The 17298-nt window shown below is 41.6% G+C and overlaps 1 protein-coding gene across 3 annotated transcripts in view; it reads right to left on the reverse strand.

Moving 5' to 3' along the window:
• Positions 1-16199, reverse strand: part of ZNF445 (zinc finger protein 445) — a 29801-nt gene extending 13602 nt beyond the window's left edge. Inside the window, exon 1 of one of the 3 annotated variants that reach the window (XM_068559316.1) lies at positions 16112-16199. The gene's annotated coding sequence lies outside the window, so the exon portion shown is untranslated. Of the gene's footprint in view, positions 1-10733; positions 10817-16111 lie in introns of those variants that run through there. The other 2 variants (XM_068559319.1, XM_068559317.1) reach the window with 2 other exon arrangements.
• Positions 16200-17298: the final 1099 nt, after the last annotated feature.

Below are 17298 nucleotides of genomic sequence, written 5' to 3' on the forward strand. Positions count from 1 at the left end.
ACCAAACATATAAAGAAGAGCTAATACCTATTCTTCTCAAACTTTTGAAGAGGAGGGAACACTCCCAAATTCATTGTACAATGCCAACATTACCCTGATACCAAAACCAGACAAAGACACTACCAAAAAAGGAAAATTACAGGCCAGTATCTCTGATGAACCTAGACACAAAAGTCCTCAACAAAATATTAGCAAACCAAATTCAACAATATATAAAAAGGATCACACACCATGATCAAATGGGATTTATTCCAGGGAATGCAAGGATGGCTCAACATCCATAAATCAATCAATGCAATACACCACGTTAACAAAATGAAGAATAAAAACCACATGATCATCTCAATAGATGCAGAAACAGCATCTGACAAAATTTAAATCCATTCATGATAAAAATTCTCTTCAAAGTTGGCTTAGAGGGAAACATCTCAACATAACAAAGGCCATTTATGACATACCCACAGCTAACACCATACGATGAAAAGCTGAAACTTTTCCCTCGAAAATCAGGAACAAGACAAGGATGCCCACTCTCACCACTTTTACTTAACATAGTATTGGAAATCCTAGCCACAGCAATCAGACAAGAAAAAGAAATAAAAGGCAACCAAACTGGAAGGGAAGAAGTAAAAATGTCCCTATTTGCATATGACATAATACTATATATAGAAAACCCTAAAGTCTCCAAAGCTTCCACCAAAAAACCGTTAGACTAAATGAATTCAGTAAAGTTGCAGGATACAAGAGTAATATACCCAAATCTATTGCTTTTCTATATACTTGTAATGAAGAATCAGAAAGAGAATGCAAGAAAACCACCTTATTTAAAATTGCATCAAAAGGAATAAAATACCTAGGAATAAACTTATCCAAGGAGGTGAAAGATCTATATACTCTGAAAACTATAAAACATTATTGAGGGACTTCCCTGGTGGTGCAGTGATTAAGAATCCGCCTGCCAATGCAGGTGACACGGGTTCAAGCCCTGGTCCAGGAAGATCCCACATGCCGCGAAGCAACTAAGCCCGTGCTCCACAACTACGGAGCCTGCGCTCTAGAGCCCGCGTGCCACAACTACTGAAGCCCTGCGCACCTAGAGCCCATGCTCCACAACAAGAGAAGCCGCTGCAATGAGAAGTCCGCGCACCGCAACAATGAGTAGCCCCCACCCGCCACAACTAGAGAAAGCTTGCACACAGCAACAAAGACCCAACACAGCCAGTAAATTAATTAATTAATTTAAAAAAAATTATTGAAGAAAACTGAAGATGAAACAAAGAAATGGAAAGAAATCCTGTGGTTATGGATTGGAAGAATTAATATTGTTAAAATGTCCATACTACCTAAAGCAAACTACAGATTTAATGCAATCCCTATCAAAAAACCCACAGCATTTTTCAGAGAACTAAAACAAATACTCCTAAAATTTATGAAACCACAGAAGACCCCAAATAGCTAAGGTGATCTTGAGAAAAAAGAACAAAGCTGGAGATATGCTCCTTGATTTAAGACTATGCTGCAAAGCTACAATAATCAAAACAGTATGGTGCTGCACACATATGTGCGCACACACACACACATACAAGACACATAAATCAGTGGAACAGAATAGAGAGTCCAGAAATAAACCCACACATTTATGATCAAATAATCTATGGCAAAGGAGGCAAGAATATACAATGTAAAAAAGGACAGTCTCTTCAATAAGTGGTGCTGGGAAAACTGGACAGCTACATGTAAAAGAATGAAAATTAGAACATTTTCTCACACCATACACAATAATAAACTCAAAATGAAGTAAAGGGGCTTCCCTGGTGGCGCAGTGGTTGAGAATCTGCCTGCCAATGCAGGGGACACGGGTTTGAGCCCTGGTCTGGGAAGATCCCACATGCCGCGGAGCAACTGGGCCAGTGAGCCACAACTACTGAGCCTGAGCGTCTGGAGCCTGTGCTCCGCAACAAGAGAGGCCGCGATAGTGAGAGGCCCGCGCACCGCGATGAAGAGTGGCCCCCGCTCGCCGCAACTGGAGAAAGCCCTCACACAGAAACGAAGACCCAACACGGCCAAAAATAAAAATAATAAATAAATAATAAATAAAAAAATTAAAAAAAAAAAAATGAAGTAAAGATTAAACTCAAAATGGATTAAAGACCTAAATGTTAGACCAAAAACCATAAAACTCCTAGAAGAAAACACGGGAAGAACACTCTTTGACATAAATCATAGCAATATTTTTTTGGATCTGTCTCCTAAGGCAAAGGAAACAAAAGCAAAAATAAACAAATGGTACCTAATTAAACACAGAAGCTTTTGCCCAGCAAAGGAAACCACCGACAAAATGAAAAGAGAATCTACTGAATGGAAGAAAATATTTGCAAACGATATTACCGATAAAGGGTTAATATCCAAAATATATAAATAGCTCACACAACTCAATATCATAAAAACAAACAACCAAACTAAAAAATGGGAAGAAACCCTGAATAGGCATTTTTCCAAAGAAGACATATAGACAGCCAACAGGCACATGAAAAGATACTCAACACTGCTAATCATCAGAGAAATGCAAATCAAAGCCACAATGAGAATATCACCTCACATCTGTCAGAATGGTTATCATCAAAAAGATCACAAATAACAAATGCTGGTGAGGATGTGGAACCCTAGTACACTGTTAGTGGGAATGTAAATTCGTGCAGCCACCATGGAAAACAGTATGGAGGTTCCTCAAAAAACTAAAAATAGAACCATCATATAATCCAGCAATTCCACTCCTGGGTATATACCCAAAGAAAACAAAAACACTAATTTGAAAAGATACATGCACCCCAGTGCTCATAACAGCATTATGTACAATAGCCAAGACATGGAAGCAACCTAAGTGTCCATCAACAAATGAATGGATAAAGAAGATGTGGAATATTGCTCAGCCATAAATAAGAATGAAATTTTGCCATTTGTAACATGGTTGGACATGGAGGGTATTATGCTTAGTGAAGTAAATCAGAAAAAGACAAATACTGTATGTTATCACTTAAATATGCAATCTAAAAAATGAAACAGGGACTTCCCTGGTAGTCCAGTGGTTAAGACTCCGAGTTTCCAATGCAGGGGGCGTGGGTTCGATCCCTGGTCAGGGAACTAAGATCCCACATGCCGTGTGGCGTGGCCACATAAATAAATAAATAAAAATTTAAAATGAAACAAATGAATATAACAAAACGGAAACAGAGAAAAAATTAGTGGTTACCAATGGGGAGAGGGCAGGGAGGAGGGGCATGACAGAGGTAGAGGATTAAGAGGTACAAACTACTATATATGAAATAAGTAAGCTACAAGCATATATTGTCCAGCACAGGGACCATAGCAATATTTTATAATAACTTTGAGTGAGTATAATATATTAAAAAATTGAATCACTAAAACTAAAAAGAGCAAGTTGGGAGAATAGATTTCATAACTTACTTTATAAAAAAGCAGCAGTCATCAAGACAGTGTGGTGCTGGCATAAGGACAGACATACAGATCAATGAAACAGAATTAAGAGTCCAAAAACTGTCTATGGTCAATTTATTTTTAACGAGTGTGCCAAGACCACTCAAAGGGAGGAAGAATAGTCTTTTCAACAAGTGGTACTTGGACAACTATATGTCTACATGAATAAGAATGAAGTTGGACCCCTACATAATACAATATACAAAAATTAACTCAAAATGGATCAAAGACCCAAATGTAAGAAGCTAAAACTATAATGTTCCTATATAAAATGTAAGTGTAATACTTTGTGACAATGGATTAGTCAATGGATTCTACCAAATGCATACCACATGCAAAAAAAAGAAAAAATAGATAAATTGGACTTCACCTAAATTAAAACTCTTATGCTTCAAAGGTCACATGAAGAAAGTGAAAAGACAACCCACAGAGTGGGAAAAAAAAAGTGTACAAATCACATATCTTATAAGGGACTTGTCACTAGAAAACATAAATAACTTACAATTCAATAATAAAAAGACAACACAATTAAAATTAGACAAAGCATCTTAACAGACATTTCTCCAAAGAAAATATAAAGATGGCTGAAAAACACACAGGATACTCAACAACATCAGTCATCAGGGAAAAGCAGATCAACACCACAATAAGATACCACTTCACATCCACTAGGATGGCTAGAATCAAACAGTCAGAAAATAACATATGTTGGTAAGGATGTAGAGATAGATACTGGAACACTCATACACTGCTGGTGGAAATGTAAATTGTGCAGCCACATGGAAAACAGTCAGGCACCATTAAGTTAAACATACAGTTACTACTTGCAACTCCATTCCTAGATAGATGGATACAGCCATCCTTCAGTACCCGCAGGGGATCACACAAAAAAGGAGTTCTAGCTAAAGACTTAACTTCAAAAACAAAGAGGGACTTCCCTGGCAGTCCAGTGGCTAAAACTCCATGCTCCCAATGCAGGGGGTCCGGGTTCAATCCCTGGTCCGGAAACTAGATCACACATGCCACAACTAAGAGTTCGCATGTCGCAACTAAAGATCCTGTGTGCTGCAACAAAGACCTGACGCAGCCAAATAAATAAATATTAAAACAAACAAAAGAGAGTAAGAACCCTGGGGTAAGCAAGGATTTCTTAAGAAAACAAAAGGAAAAAGGGTGATATATGACTATGTCAGTATTTTAATACCTCTTGTCCAAAAAAAAAAACCAAAAGCACAAACCACTGGGCAGAAGTGCAAATGTGTACAGCCACTAGGAAAGGTAGTTTGAAAGTCTGCAGTGAAGCTAAAGTCACATTACCTATGCCCCTGAAATTTCACTTCTAGGAAGCTCCCTGGAAAAACACTTGCACAGGTTTTCAGGCATTTACACAGGTGTTCACTAGAGTACTCTTTGTAATAACACAATATTGGAAATGACCTACTTGCCCATCAATACAACTAAATAAAAGTGTAGCACTTTATAGGATGAAATACCATACAACAATTTAAAAGACTGTACTAGACCTTTAAGAAACAATACAATTGTTTCACTGTTCACTGGGTGGTCATGCTATGCAGCCAAGGTTAAAAAGCAGGTAAGTGCCACGCACAGAAGAGACCAGAGCACAATTCTAAGTTCCTGAGAGCAGACAACACACACACTAGGCTCAAGTGATACAGTGTTCACTTAGAGCAAGAGAAGAAAATAGTGTGTACAAGATTCAACCCCCTGCAATCCATTGGTCCCCCATGACCAACGGATCCACTTCGCAGCCAAAGCCATGCGGGCGGAACAGATACCAGCACCACCCTTCATGATACAGTAGAAGGACCTTGGTCCCTTACCCATGGGGTCTGAAATACAGAAAGCAAGGGAGGGCCTGGGGGCCACTGACACATGCACTTAAGAAGAAAAAAGGGGGGCTTCCCTGGTGGCACAGTGGTTAACAATCCACCTGCCAATGCAGGGGACACGGGTTCGAGACCGTAGGGGAGATCCCACATGCCGCGGAGCAACTAAGCCCATGCGCCACAACTAGTGAGCCTGCACTCTAGAGCCTGAGAGCCACAACTACTGGGTCCACATGCCACAACTACTGAAGCCCACATGCCTAGGGCCCGTGCTCAGCAACAGGAGAAGCCACCGCAATGAGAAGCCCGCGGACCACAACGAAGAGTAGCCCCCACTCACCGCAACCAGAGAAAAGCCTGTGCGCAGCAACGAAGACCCAACGCAGCCAAAAATAAAATAAAACAAAATTTTTAAAAAAACATAATTCTCCAGGAAAAAAAAAAGAAGAAAAAAGGAGTATAGATTAAGCACTGAACAGGTAAAGATAGTCCCTCAAAAGGCTGTAAGCACAGCACAGGCTATGAGGGCTCTTGATTTCTTTGCAAGAAAATGTCCTCAGCCAGGGCTACTCTTGCAGAGTTATGCTAGAGAGAAGCAGCTGCACCTGACTGCTTTTCCCAACAGTATCAAAAACGTATGCTAAGTTGAAAAGAACTTAGGTATAACTGGAGAAAAAACCTAAAATCATATTTATGTGTAAATTTGTTAGGTGTGATGTACATAAAAGCACTCGAAAGGTTTTTAAATGGCCTAAAAGGATTTACAAAAACTCCTACTGATTGTGGGAGTGGAGAGATTGGAAATAACAGTTAAAGGGAGACTTTAGTTTATTTGTAGTGATTTGATTTTTTTTAACACAACATTTATGTACAAGGTCTCTTCTCTTTTTTTTTTAAGATTGTACAATGATGACTGCAAATATGCCAAAATGTTGGAAGAGGTTACTCCTGTGTGTTGGAAATACGCCTGCCTGTTATTTTCTTCTTTATATTTTTTGTCTTTTCCCAATTTCCCCCCCAAAAAAGTAAACTAAGAGGCAAGTTTTAGAAATTATAGTTATGAACTCACTTATTTATGTCTTAAACAAAATAAAAATAAAGCACAGTTTGCATATGCACAAAAAAGTTCCTAAGCCTTGGCCACCAAAGTGTTTTCAGCAGTTTATCTCCTCTGGCAAGTGGGATTAGAGGACTTTCCATTCCTGTTTTTCTATGTTCCCTGAATTGTACATTATTTTTATAATCAGCAAAGTGATCAATAATTCTGCTTAAAAAACAAAGCGACTGGAATTCCCTGGAGGTCCAGTGTTTAGGACTCGATGCTTTCACTGACCAGGTTCAATCCCTGGTCAGGAAACTAAGGAACTAAGATCCCACATGCCGCATGGTGCAGCCAATTAAAAAAAAAAAAAAAAAAAAAGGGTACTGAGTATCAGCTCCCAGGACTGAAGAGGTGGGCACTCAGCAGAATAGGTTACACGTCCTTGAAGGGCAGTTGTATGTAGATGGTGGCTGCAGCTCAAGTAACTGCAAAAGGGAAAAGAAACCCGGCTGGCCCTTGTTCTGTTTTAGCCACCGAGTCAACAACCAAACCAAAGAAGGCTGGTTGAACTGAGAACAAGGTAAGACAAAAATTGACAAATGAGGTAGAGAACAAAAGAGAGTAAAATGCTGCCCAAAACCACAACATGCAAAAGAAAAAAGCCAGAAAGAGCATATTAAAACAAAACCAAACCAAAAGAGTCTACAAAGAAGTAATGTATGGCTGTTAGCATAACTGCCACCATCATGGGCCCATTCAATTCCTCCTGTCCCTCCAGTGACCCTTCCTGTAACTGTACTATGAGGTAAAATCACTTTTCTGTCATCAAGGGCTTTGTAGTTAATACATATTGTTTTAGGATCGTTAGTTCCAGGTGGCCTCTATGCTCTAACAGTCTCCAAACAACAATGAAGACCTTCACTGACACATTCCCATCGCCCACCAGACTAGTTACCCATTCATGAAACTTGACTTAGAAATGCACTTCCTGGAAAAAAAAAAGAAAAGAAAAGAAAAAAGAAATGCACTTCCTATTTCCAAGCACATACCCCCATACCTAGGTTAACTATAAAGCTGTCCCAGTGGCCCCTCAGTGGTGTGGAGTACAGCTGCAAATGCTTCTAGTTCACCCACCTGATCTCACCATGTGAGTAAATTACCCTCTAATAAACTGATCCACTGATTATATGGAGCTGCCTGCCTTCTTTTTCAGTCTTAAGCTATCTTCTCAGCTCAATGGGCACTTTTCATTCCCTCCGTTCTCCAACTGAAGTATGAGGTAGACTGCAGATCTTGGCACCTGTTGTAAAGTGGCCCAATTACTCAGTGCACAAGTCACAGATGATGATCGGTCATCTTCCCCTGAAAGGGTGGAACCTTCCACCTCCCACCACTGTTAAGAAAATTTAAAGAAACCGTTACTTCAACCAGAAGCCATCATCACCTACAAACATCTCCTGAACTCAGCAAGTACTGCTAGGACTGTCCAAAAAGATGACTGTAAACTGAGATGGGATGAAGAAAGCATGCCATCTATGTGGCTGGACCACACTGACTTCATTTTGTCAGCTCCATCTTAGGCCCACAGTCCCCTTTCTGAGCTTTAGCCTACTCACGAGGAATGCACCCAAGCCAGATAAGTTCCCTATCAGCTCTTACTCTTGCCTTCATCTGATACGAAAACTGGAAGAATGCATTTTGCTAGTCCAGATGGTTAATGGTCCATGAGGAATAATGTTCATGAGACCTCAGAAGGGAGGAGAAACCCCCAGTTCCCATTGGCACGAATGTGCTTCTCGCTTAGTAGTCAGATTCTATCTTTAGCTTTGGTCCCTTTAAATTCCCCCATGCCGGGGCTTCCCTGGTGGTGCAGTGGTTAAGAATCCGCCTGCCAATGCAGGGGACACGGGTTCGAGCCCTGGGCCAGGAAGATCCCACATGCCACGGAGCAACTAAGCCCGTGTGCCACAACTACTGAGCCCGTGCTCTAGAGCCAGCAAGCCACAACTGCTGAGCCCATGTGCCACAATTACTGAAGCCTGCACACCTAAAGCCCGTGCTCTGCAACAAGAGAAGCCACCGCAATGAGAAGTCTGCGCACCACAACGAAGAGTAGCCCTGGCTCTCCGCAACTAGAGAAAGCCTGCGCACAGCAACAAAGACCCAGTGCAGCCAAAAATAAATAAACTAAATAAATAAATAAGAAAACATTTTTAAATAAATAAATAAACAAATAAATTCCCCCATGCCCCTTCTGGCAGCGCAGAGTTCAGCTGCAAATGCCTCTGGTGGTTGTCTGCCCATACTGCCACTATGTAAGTACCCACAATAAACGTCATAATTACACTTCATGGAGTTGCCTGCTTCATTTTTTGGTCTCAAAGTTTCTTCTCAGTTCGGAGGCTATTATTCAATATCCCCACCATCATCCAGATAAAAGAAACTGCAGTGCTGCTACAAGGGGATGGAGAATCAATTGAAGAACTACTTTGGAAGCTGCTGAAGTTTTGGCAGAGAAATGAAGCTTTGCTGAGAAACAAGGGGGTGGGGTAAGGAAAATAAGTACACATAGAAAACAAAAGCAAAGGAAAACTGAGAAGTGATAAGGTACATAACTGAAGGCCTGTAAAAAGAGACTTGAAGACACAACAACAAGAGGAGGCTGAAGAGGAAAGGTGCCTCCGGAGCGGCAGGGGCAGGCTCCAGCCTTGCTGAGCCGCAGCAGCACCGATGGGAGCTGCTCAGGAGGAAGCTGAGAGTCACAGGAAGAGGCGAGAGACTTTCCCAGCCAAACTTGCAGAACAGACTGGGGAAGAGAAAGGCACTCAGGTGCAGAGAAATCCGGGAGTGAGACGCAACAGAATGAACTGGAGACCAGAGAGAAATATTTTGAAGAAACACACCCAGCGGGAAATGTAAATGGCACTGACCTATCTCAGGAAATTGAGACCCACAGGGAAATTAGCACCAAACATAAGCCTCCCAGCTGACCTGTTCTGAAGCAGCTGCTGCAGAAATGTCCAAAGAGGTCAGTGAAGTATTTGTAAAGAGGTGACGAGAAGACGGACCAACAGAAAAATGAGGGCAACTGCCTGTGAATATGGCAAAAGATTCCAGCCCTCTGAGCCCAGCCCCTGCAACCATGAACATGGATAAAATTTAGTGACTTCCTGGGACTTCCCCGGTGGTCCAGTGTTAAAGAATCCGCCTTCCAATGCAGGGGACGATGGTTCAATCCCTGGTCAAGGAACTAAGATCCCACATGCCGCGGGGCAACTAAGCCTCCACGCCACAATTAGAGAGCCCACGCGCCATGAAGCCCAAGGGCCACAACTAGAGAGAAACCCGTGCACCACAATTCCTACATGCTGAGACAGAGATCCCACATGTGGCAACTAAGACCCGACACAGCCAAAGAAAATTAAAAAAAAAAAAGAAAACCATTCCTTTAAAAAAAAAAAAAAGTTAATGACCTCCTGGGCCTTTCGAAGTCTGAATGAAAGCCCCACAGCATAGTAAAGAGATGGGGCCAGTGAGCTGAAACTGCCCAATTAAATTCAGGTATCCTAATGCCTCAGGGTTCCTTCCAGGTCCCAACTAGCTTCTGAGGACAGAAGAAAAGCTTCATTCATCAACTTGTTAAGATTATACCACAAATGGGAGCCCCCAGGCCTGTGGAGCAACCTGAGATGGAGCAGGCCTCTTCTCCCCCAGAGCTTCATCCCTCTGCCCAGTTTCATTCCCAAATGAAAATGGCTTTCAAAAGAACAGGGGAGGACTTCCCTGGTGGTGCACTGGTTAAGAACCCACCTGCCAATGCAGGGGACACGGGTTCGAGCCCTGGTCCGGGAAGATCCCACATGCCGCGGAGCAACTAGGCCTGTGCGCCACAACTACTGAGCGTCTGCTCTAGAGCCTGCAAGCCACAACTACTGAAGCCCGTGTGCCTAGAGCCTAGAGCCCGTGCTCCACAACAAGAGAAGCCAGCGAGATGAGAGGCCCGCGCACCGCAATGAAGAGTATCCTCCACTCACCGCAACTAGAGAAAGCCTGCGTGAAGCAACGAAGACTCAACGCAGCCAAAAGTAAATAAATAAATAAATTTATAAAAAAAAAAAAGAACAGGGGAAATCCCAAGCAAGCAGATGGGCATTTTTCAGGGACATTTTCTTCTTTCTGTCATTTTGCTCTATCATCTTATATGCAATTTTTTTTGCATTTTATATATTTAATAGTGATACACACACGATATATATATACAAGACATCTATATTTATCTATCTATATCTATATGTTATTTATTAAATGTGATAGTCTCAAGGGAATGCAAAAAGCAAATAACTTACTTTTCTCCACTGATGACCAAACAGACTTTCTGGGATATTCCTTGTCCCTGAATTAATCTTGATCTCAGACCTCTTGGCAGTTCCACCCATTTTTTAAGCTAATAAAAAACCGGGACTTCCCTGACGGGCCAGTAGCTAAGACTCTGCACTCCCAACGCAAGGGACCCAAGTTCGATCCCTGGTCAGGGAACTAGATCCCGCATGCCGCAACTAAAGATCCTGCATTCTACAACTAAAAAGGTGAGGCAACAAAGATCCTGTGTGCTGCAACTAAGACCTGAGGCAGCCAAATAAATAAATAAATATTTCTTTAAAAAGATAATAAAAAACCCAGGCTAACCTAATACCAAAACTTCAATCTCTCAACCAGTTCAAATCTTCTCCCTTACCCCTAGCTCAGGTTGGATTCTTGCTTCTGCAAAGCGGCAGTGAGGAAGATGAGAAGGGAGGGGGTGAGTAGTGATGTAGTACCATCTATTCTTTCACTGTTTTTCTATCTTGTTCTTGCTTGCCTTCCTCACTTTCTTGCTGCTTCTGATTCTTCCAGTGTCAGAGCAGGGAAAAGAAATGAGAGGCAACCAGGCAAAATCTGATGCTGTCTGGAGTTCTTTCTTGGCTCTTATATGCTGTCTGTTACGGCAGACATCCAACTGCTGCTAGCTCCTCTTCAGAATGCATTTGTAGATTCTTCGTTGGCACCCCTACCCCAGGCACCTTGGTGCAGTGGCCTTTTATAGTCCACCTTTTCCTAATTTGAGTGATGCACTTTTGGTTTATCCTTTTAAAATTTTCTCTTACCTCCTTTTCAAAGGATTTATATTTGGGGTCGTTTCCTTCTGCCAGGTACCCTGAAAGGGGATTCTTTTAAGGCGGCTTCAGCCTACTTACATCTATGGTATCACCTGACTTATGGAAAACTTACCCTCTTGCCCCACATCTGTGGAAATGTACTTTACTCCCATCGTAATCTTCTCTTCTTATTCTGATGTCAGGGGAATTCTAGCAGCCTCTGATTTTATGGCGTATTCCCCAAACCCTTGTAGGACTATATCATATTCTCAGAATTCTTTTGTAATAGAAGTGGATGTGGTGCTGGCTGGGCTGATGAGTTAGTTCCCTTAGGTCAACAAGCATCCAGTCAGAAAATAACAGGGCAGAATCTTCTTATGCAAGCCTCCTTTAATCTTCTCAAAGGACTTTATTACTGCCTTCCTCACTCCCTACTCTTGCACTTGGGTTGGCACGTGGGAAGATAGCATTCCCTCCTATATTAGGAAGAGGAAATGCTGGCTCACTCTCAGGCCAACCAACACTCTTCATATAAATAAATATTCACACATAGGCTCAAGTTGGGGGGTGACTAAGATTCACAGGCCCAATTTTGTTCACCTTTTAATAAGTCATGTGAAAATGTGTCTGGGGCCTCTCTCTAAAAATGGTTAGAATGTTTTGACACTTATCATTCATCATTTCTGTTTAGGGTTTCAGCCCACTCTGAGTACAGGACCAATCCTATTTAACATCTTCTTACACAAAAATTTGTACATGATAATATGAATATGGAATAAAGTAACAGCCAGATCCTTAATAGTGATTTTCAGGATAGAGAGGTGAGAGAAAAGAAAAAAAGAGAAAAGTGCATATACAATAAGGACAGTATTTTAGAACAATCTCTAAATACACATTTGACTGTGTCATTATACAGATGTGGAGAGATGAAAAGAAAGGAACGGCAGCAGCAAAATGCTTATGTGGTTATCTCAGGATGGTGTGATTTCAGATGATTTATATTTGCTTCTTTATACTGTTCTTTACAATATTATTTCAAATACATTTTTATATGATCTGGTAAAAACTACAGAGCTGCATTTGTAAAAAAAAAAAAATACAAGCTTTGGAAAGCTTAAAGAAAATGAAACAGATATCTTACTTTCAGAACTTTTCAGAGCCTGGTAATATATTAATTGGGAATCTCCAAGAGTATCTGCCAATAGAATGGGACTATAGTATTCCCCCTTTTTCAGTATGACACATCTTTAAGAAATGCTATGTCAACAGATGTGTCAAAGAAGGATTATTTTAAAATTATATGTAAGTCACTGGTGTTCTATGAATTTATGAATTTCTGTTTTCTTTCTTACATACCTTTTAGGTTACATACCTTTTAGGTAATATATTCAGAAATTTCAATGATGTGCCTATTGTTCCCTTTTTCCCCAATTACAGTGTAAACTTCATAGGATTAGGAATCTGAGCTGCCATATTTATTACAATAGGTCCCCATTACCTGACACACAATAGTTAATCAATAAATATTTGCTCACGCAAGAGAGAGGGGATATGGGGACACATGTATACATATAGCTGATTCACCCTGTTACACAGCAGAAAGCAACACAACATTGCAAAGCAATATGCAATGTAATTTTGATTTCCTTTTAAAATCCCCATTAAGTAATCTCTTGTTCTCATCTTTTTCCTGCCAGTGAGAGGGTACATAAGGTTTATTTTATACACTAATAATAAACAAGTTTCTAAGACAATTGCCACTAAAGAAAGATTGCTTCTAGTACACATTTAAAATGTTAAGATAATATTTATACAAATTTGCCAATTAAGAAATGAGCTCAACCTAGTGCCCAAAATTTGGTTTCTCAATACCATTCTACAATAAACGAAACCAAGAATCCTTGCAGAAATGGTTGATTCCAGGGCTGGGGGAGATGAAAATACAAGATGAATAGCTTGGGGTGCCTGAAAATCAGAGAAAGACACAAAAAAGGAAGGGAGCATGTAAGGGGAAACAGGAGCCAACTTGAAAGAGTTCCCAATGGCCAAAGTTACAATAATTTAGTGACTGCCCTGGTGGCGCAGTGGATAAGACTCCACGCTCCCAATGCAGGGGGCCGGGGTTCGATCCCTGGTCAGGGAACTAGATCCCACATGCATGCCACAACTAAGAGTTCGCATGCCACAACTAAGGAGCTGGCGAGTTGCAACTAAGGAGCCCGCCTGCCACAACTAAGGAGCCCGCGAGCCGCAACTAAGACCCCACACAACCAAAAAAAAAAAAAAAGAGTAGTATCACCAGTAAGAAAACATATTGATATCATCCTCAATCTAAGCAGGAGAACATCTGACAAAACCAAATCGAGAGGGTCACTCTAAAATTACAAATACAAAATACTTCAAAAGTGTCAAAATCATGAAAAACAAGTAAAACTGAGGAATTGTCACAGACTGAAGGAGAACTAGAAGACGTGACAACTAAATGGAATGAGGGATTGTAGACTGGATCCTGGAACAGAAAAAGAACATTAGCGAGACAGTGATGAACTCTGGATAAATCAGCAGTTTAATTAATAGTATTGGACCCCTGCAAATGTCTTAAGTTTGATGACTGTACTGTGGTTATGCAAGATATTACCTTTAGGTAAACCAGGTAAAGATATAAGGGAACTCTGTAAAGTTCTGACACCCTCTGTGTGTCTGCAATTATTCAAAATAAAAAGGTTTTTAAATTGAAGATGTTTGAGTTCTTACTGGTTTTCTTAATTTATCTCTATCTTGGATATTAAGGATTAACTTGGCAATCAAGGATACTGAATACTATCAATTGTTATCTACAATTTGAATTCACTCTTCCATTAATTTAACGAATATTTACTAAGCATCTATATTATGTTCTAGGCACTAAGGTCTCTGCAGTGAATAACGCAGACAGAATGCACTGCCTTGAACAGCTTATGGGAAGACAGGCAATGAGACAGAGATAGTGACAGGTGCTATGTGGTAAAATAAAGCAAGAAAGGAAGATAAGAGGTCTAAGATAAGGGAAGGAAAAATATAAGCTCAAAAATTCAATCTTGTGGAGCACATGATGACACCTGAGGGACCTCTTTCAGACAGTTTCTGATATTAAAAATACTGAAGATTGCAAAGTAATATGAGTCATATTTTACTACACTTTCTGTATTTTTACTCTTGAGCATGACATCATAGAATGCTCATGCATTAATACTTCCTGGATACCGGGAGCCACAGAAAACTTAACAGTGGCAAAGTTACTATCTTTTATGCTTTTATCAGTTTTGCTTCCTTATAAGTACACATAGGGGTTTTTGACCAAAAATTGTCGGCCTTTCCTCAACATTAAGAGCAACATGTAAGAGCAGCCGCATTCATCAGCCCCTGAAAACACACACATTTTCAGCCCCTGAAAATACACATGCGTATAACAGACGGAAAGTTCCCTGAAATCAAATTACAGCTAAAACTGCTCTCTGACACTTCCTTGCAAAATAACCCACCTAATATTAATAAGTTTTCAGTTCTGAAATGCAAACAGTTTGAAACAGAATGGTGTTGTTTCCTGGCCACACTTTTAACTGAAGAAGGTGAACATTCTCTGATTTCTTAGGCCAATGTAAGTGACAAGACAGTAGAGTGGTTTTAGGTTACAGCTTTACCTTGTGTTTAAAAACTGTATTTTATATAGTACTCTTTCATCCTGAAAACAATCAACCTAATACACATCACTTGTTGAGCATTTACAGCTTCATGTAATGTGTACTATGGAAAATAAACTGCAAACAAAATGTGTTTTTAATTATACTTGCAAAAATATGTCTCAGTGGTGTCATACTGCTGGCCCCAATTTTAACCAATATATGAACAAATGCATTCCACAAGTTGAAGACGATACAATTTTCAAAAAGCAATAATATGAATGTACATGCCACTGAATTGTACACTTTAAAGTGGCTTAAATGATCAATTTTTATGTATCGTGTGGTAAATGTTATGTACATTTTATCACAATACTAAAAAGAGCTTTTTAAAAGCAACAGTATACAAATACGGAATCATTATGTTGTACATCTAAAACCAATATGTTGTTCTATGTGGATTACACCTCAATTTTTTAAATTAAAGATAAAATATATAGATTATCTTTAAAAACGAGTAAAATAATCCCACTTCTTAAAAAAATATATTTGTACATGTATAAGAGTTTGCATAATCGTGCACAAATTTTAAAAGGTCAGGAAGCCTCCGAACGAAAACAACGGATTGCGGGTACTTTCACTTTTCTAACGCTCACCCGCGTCATCTAATTACATGTAATGAATACGCTTTGTTTGCATAATTGGGAGAAGTGATAAAACACAGAAACCATTACTCCAAATTCGCGCCCCGGGCAGCGAAGCGCAGGCAGATACGCCCTCACCGCGGCGGCTTGGGCTCCCAGGCCAGACCCCAGCCCGGGAGCAGCCTCCAGGCCGAGCCTCACCCGCCGCCCGCCGGGAACCCCGCGCCCCCACGACAACCCCCGCCGCCCCGCTCCCCCCCCCCACGCCGCCCCCCGCCCCGCTCACCGACTCCCAAGGCCGCGAGCCCCTAGGTCCCCTGACCATACGGCCCAGGCCGCGCCAGCAACCCCGCGCCCGGCTCTCCGCTGACCCCGTATCGCGCAAGCGCGTCACCGCCCCGGGCCTCTCGGCCTCTCTAGGAAGCTGGGAGGGCTAACGTCTCGGCTTCTCCCGGGACCAAGTGCCCTGCTGGACGACCTCTGAGCCCAGCCTAGGAGGTGGTCCCCACACCCCCCACCTAACCCACTGGGCGCCTGCCTTTTCTTGGTACCCCAGAGCTCCATCCGTCTTATCCTGTTTTCCTACACCCCTCCCCATGTGTGTTCAGGGCATCCCTCCAGGGCTCCCTCCCTCCAGGGAAGAACGGGATCAAAGCCAGGGGTCAAATCAGGGACCAGCAAGATCTAGATGACCAGGCTGGCCAGGAGGAGCTGTAAAGGGGGCCACTCATTACCCTCTGGGGCCCCGTTCAAGGAGAGGAACCAAATCCTAAGGAAGGTTCCGTTCAGGACAGTCCCTTCCCCCATCACCACCACAACCAGGGATACTTGCTCATTCCCAGTCCACAGGCACACAAAATTTTTCCTGACCACAGCTTTCAAGTGTTTTCTCCCGTTAACAAAATTCAACTGAGCAAATTTTAAAGCTCTCTTGGCTTTAATTAGCAATTCATTGTGGTGCTCCAAGGACAAGGGACAAGATAAACTCAAAGGGCCAACATCGAGGGACAGGGAGTTACCGGATCACTCTGTCACGTAGCAACCATTACAATATCCCTGATCCCTCCCAAGAAGCATGCCCTGTCCCTTTCCCAACCCATATAAGGAAAGGTATTTGCCCCGTTCTTCTCCTGCTCTGCACACTGGAAGTATGCATACCCTGCCCAAACAGCAGGTGACTCGTAACTTCCTTTGTTCCCTGGATATAAAAACAGACCAGTAACCCTTGCTCCGGGTCGGCTCTCCCTGATTATCAGGAAGCCGGCCTGCTCTTCTGGCAGCAACCCTTCCCTTTAATAAATTCTATCTTCTTTACATTCTGCCTTGTATCTGGAAATTCTTTTCCAACCCGCGTTCGGACCATGACATTCCTGAATCAGACTGCATCCAATTTAGCAGGTAGAGAGGAGCTCTGAGGAGTATACAAAGCAAGAGCTTTTATAGGCAGAAGGGAATAAAAATGAAGGACCATTG

The sequence above is a fragment of the Eschrichtius robustus genome, chromosome 12, assembly GCF_028021215.1.
Source record: "Eschrichtius robustus isolate mEscRob2 chromosome 12, mEscRob2.pri, whole genome shotgun sequence".
In the NCBI taxonomy this organism is placed as follows: domain Eukaryota; kingdom Metazoa; phylum Chordata; class Mammalia; order Artiodactyla; family Eschrichtiidae; genus Eschrichtius; species Eschrichtius robustus.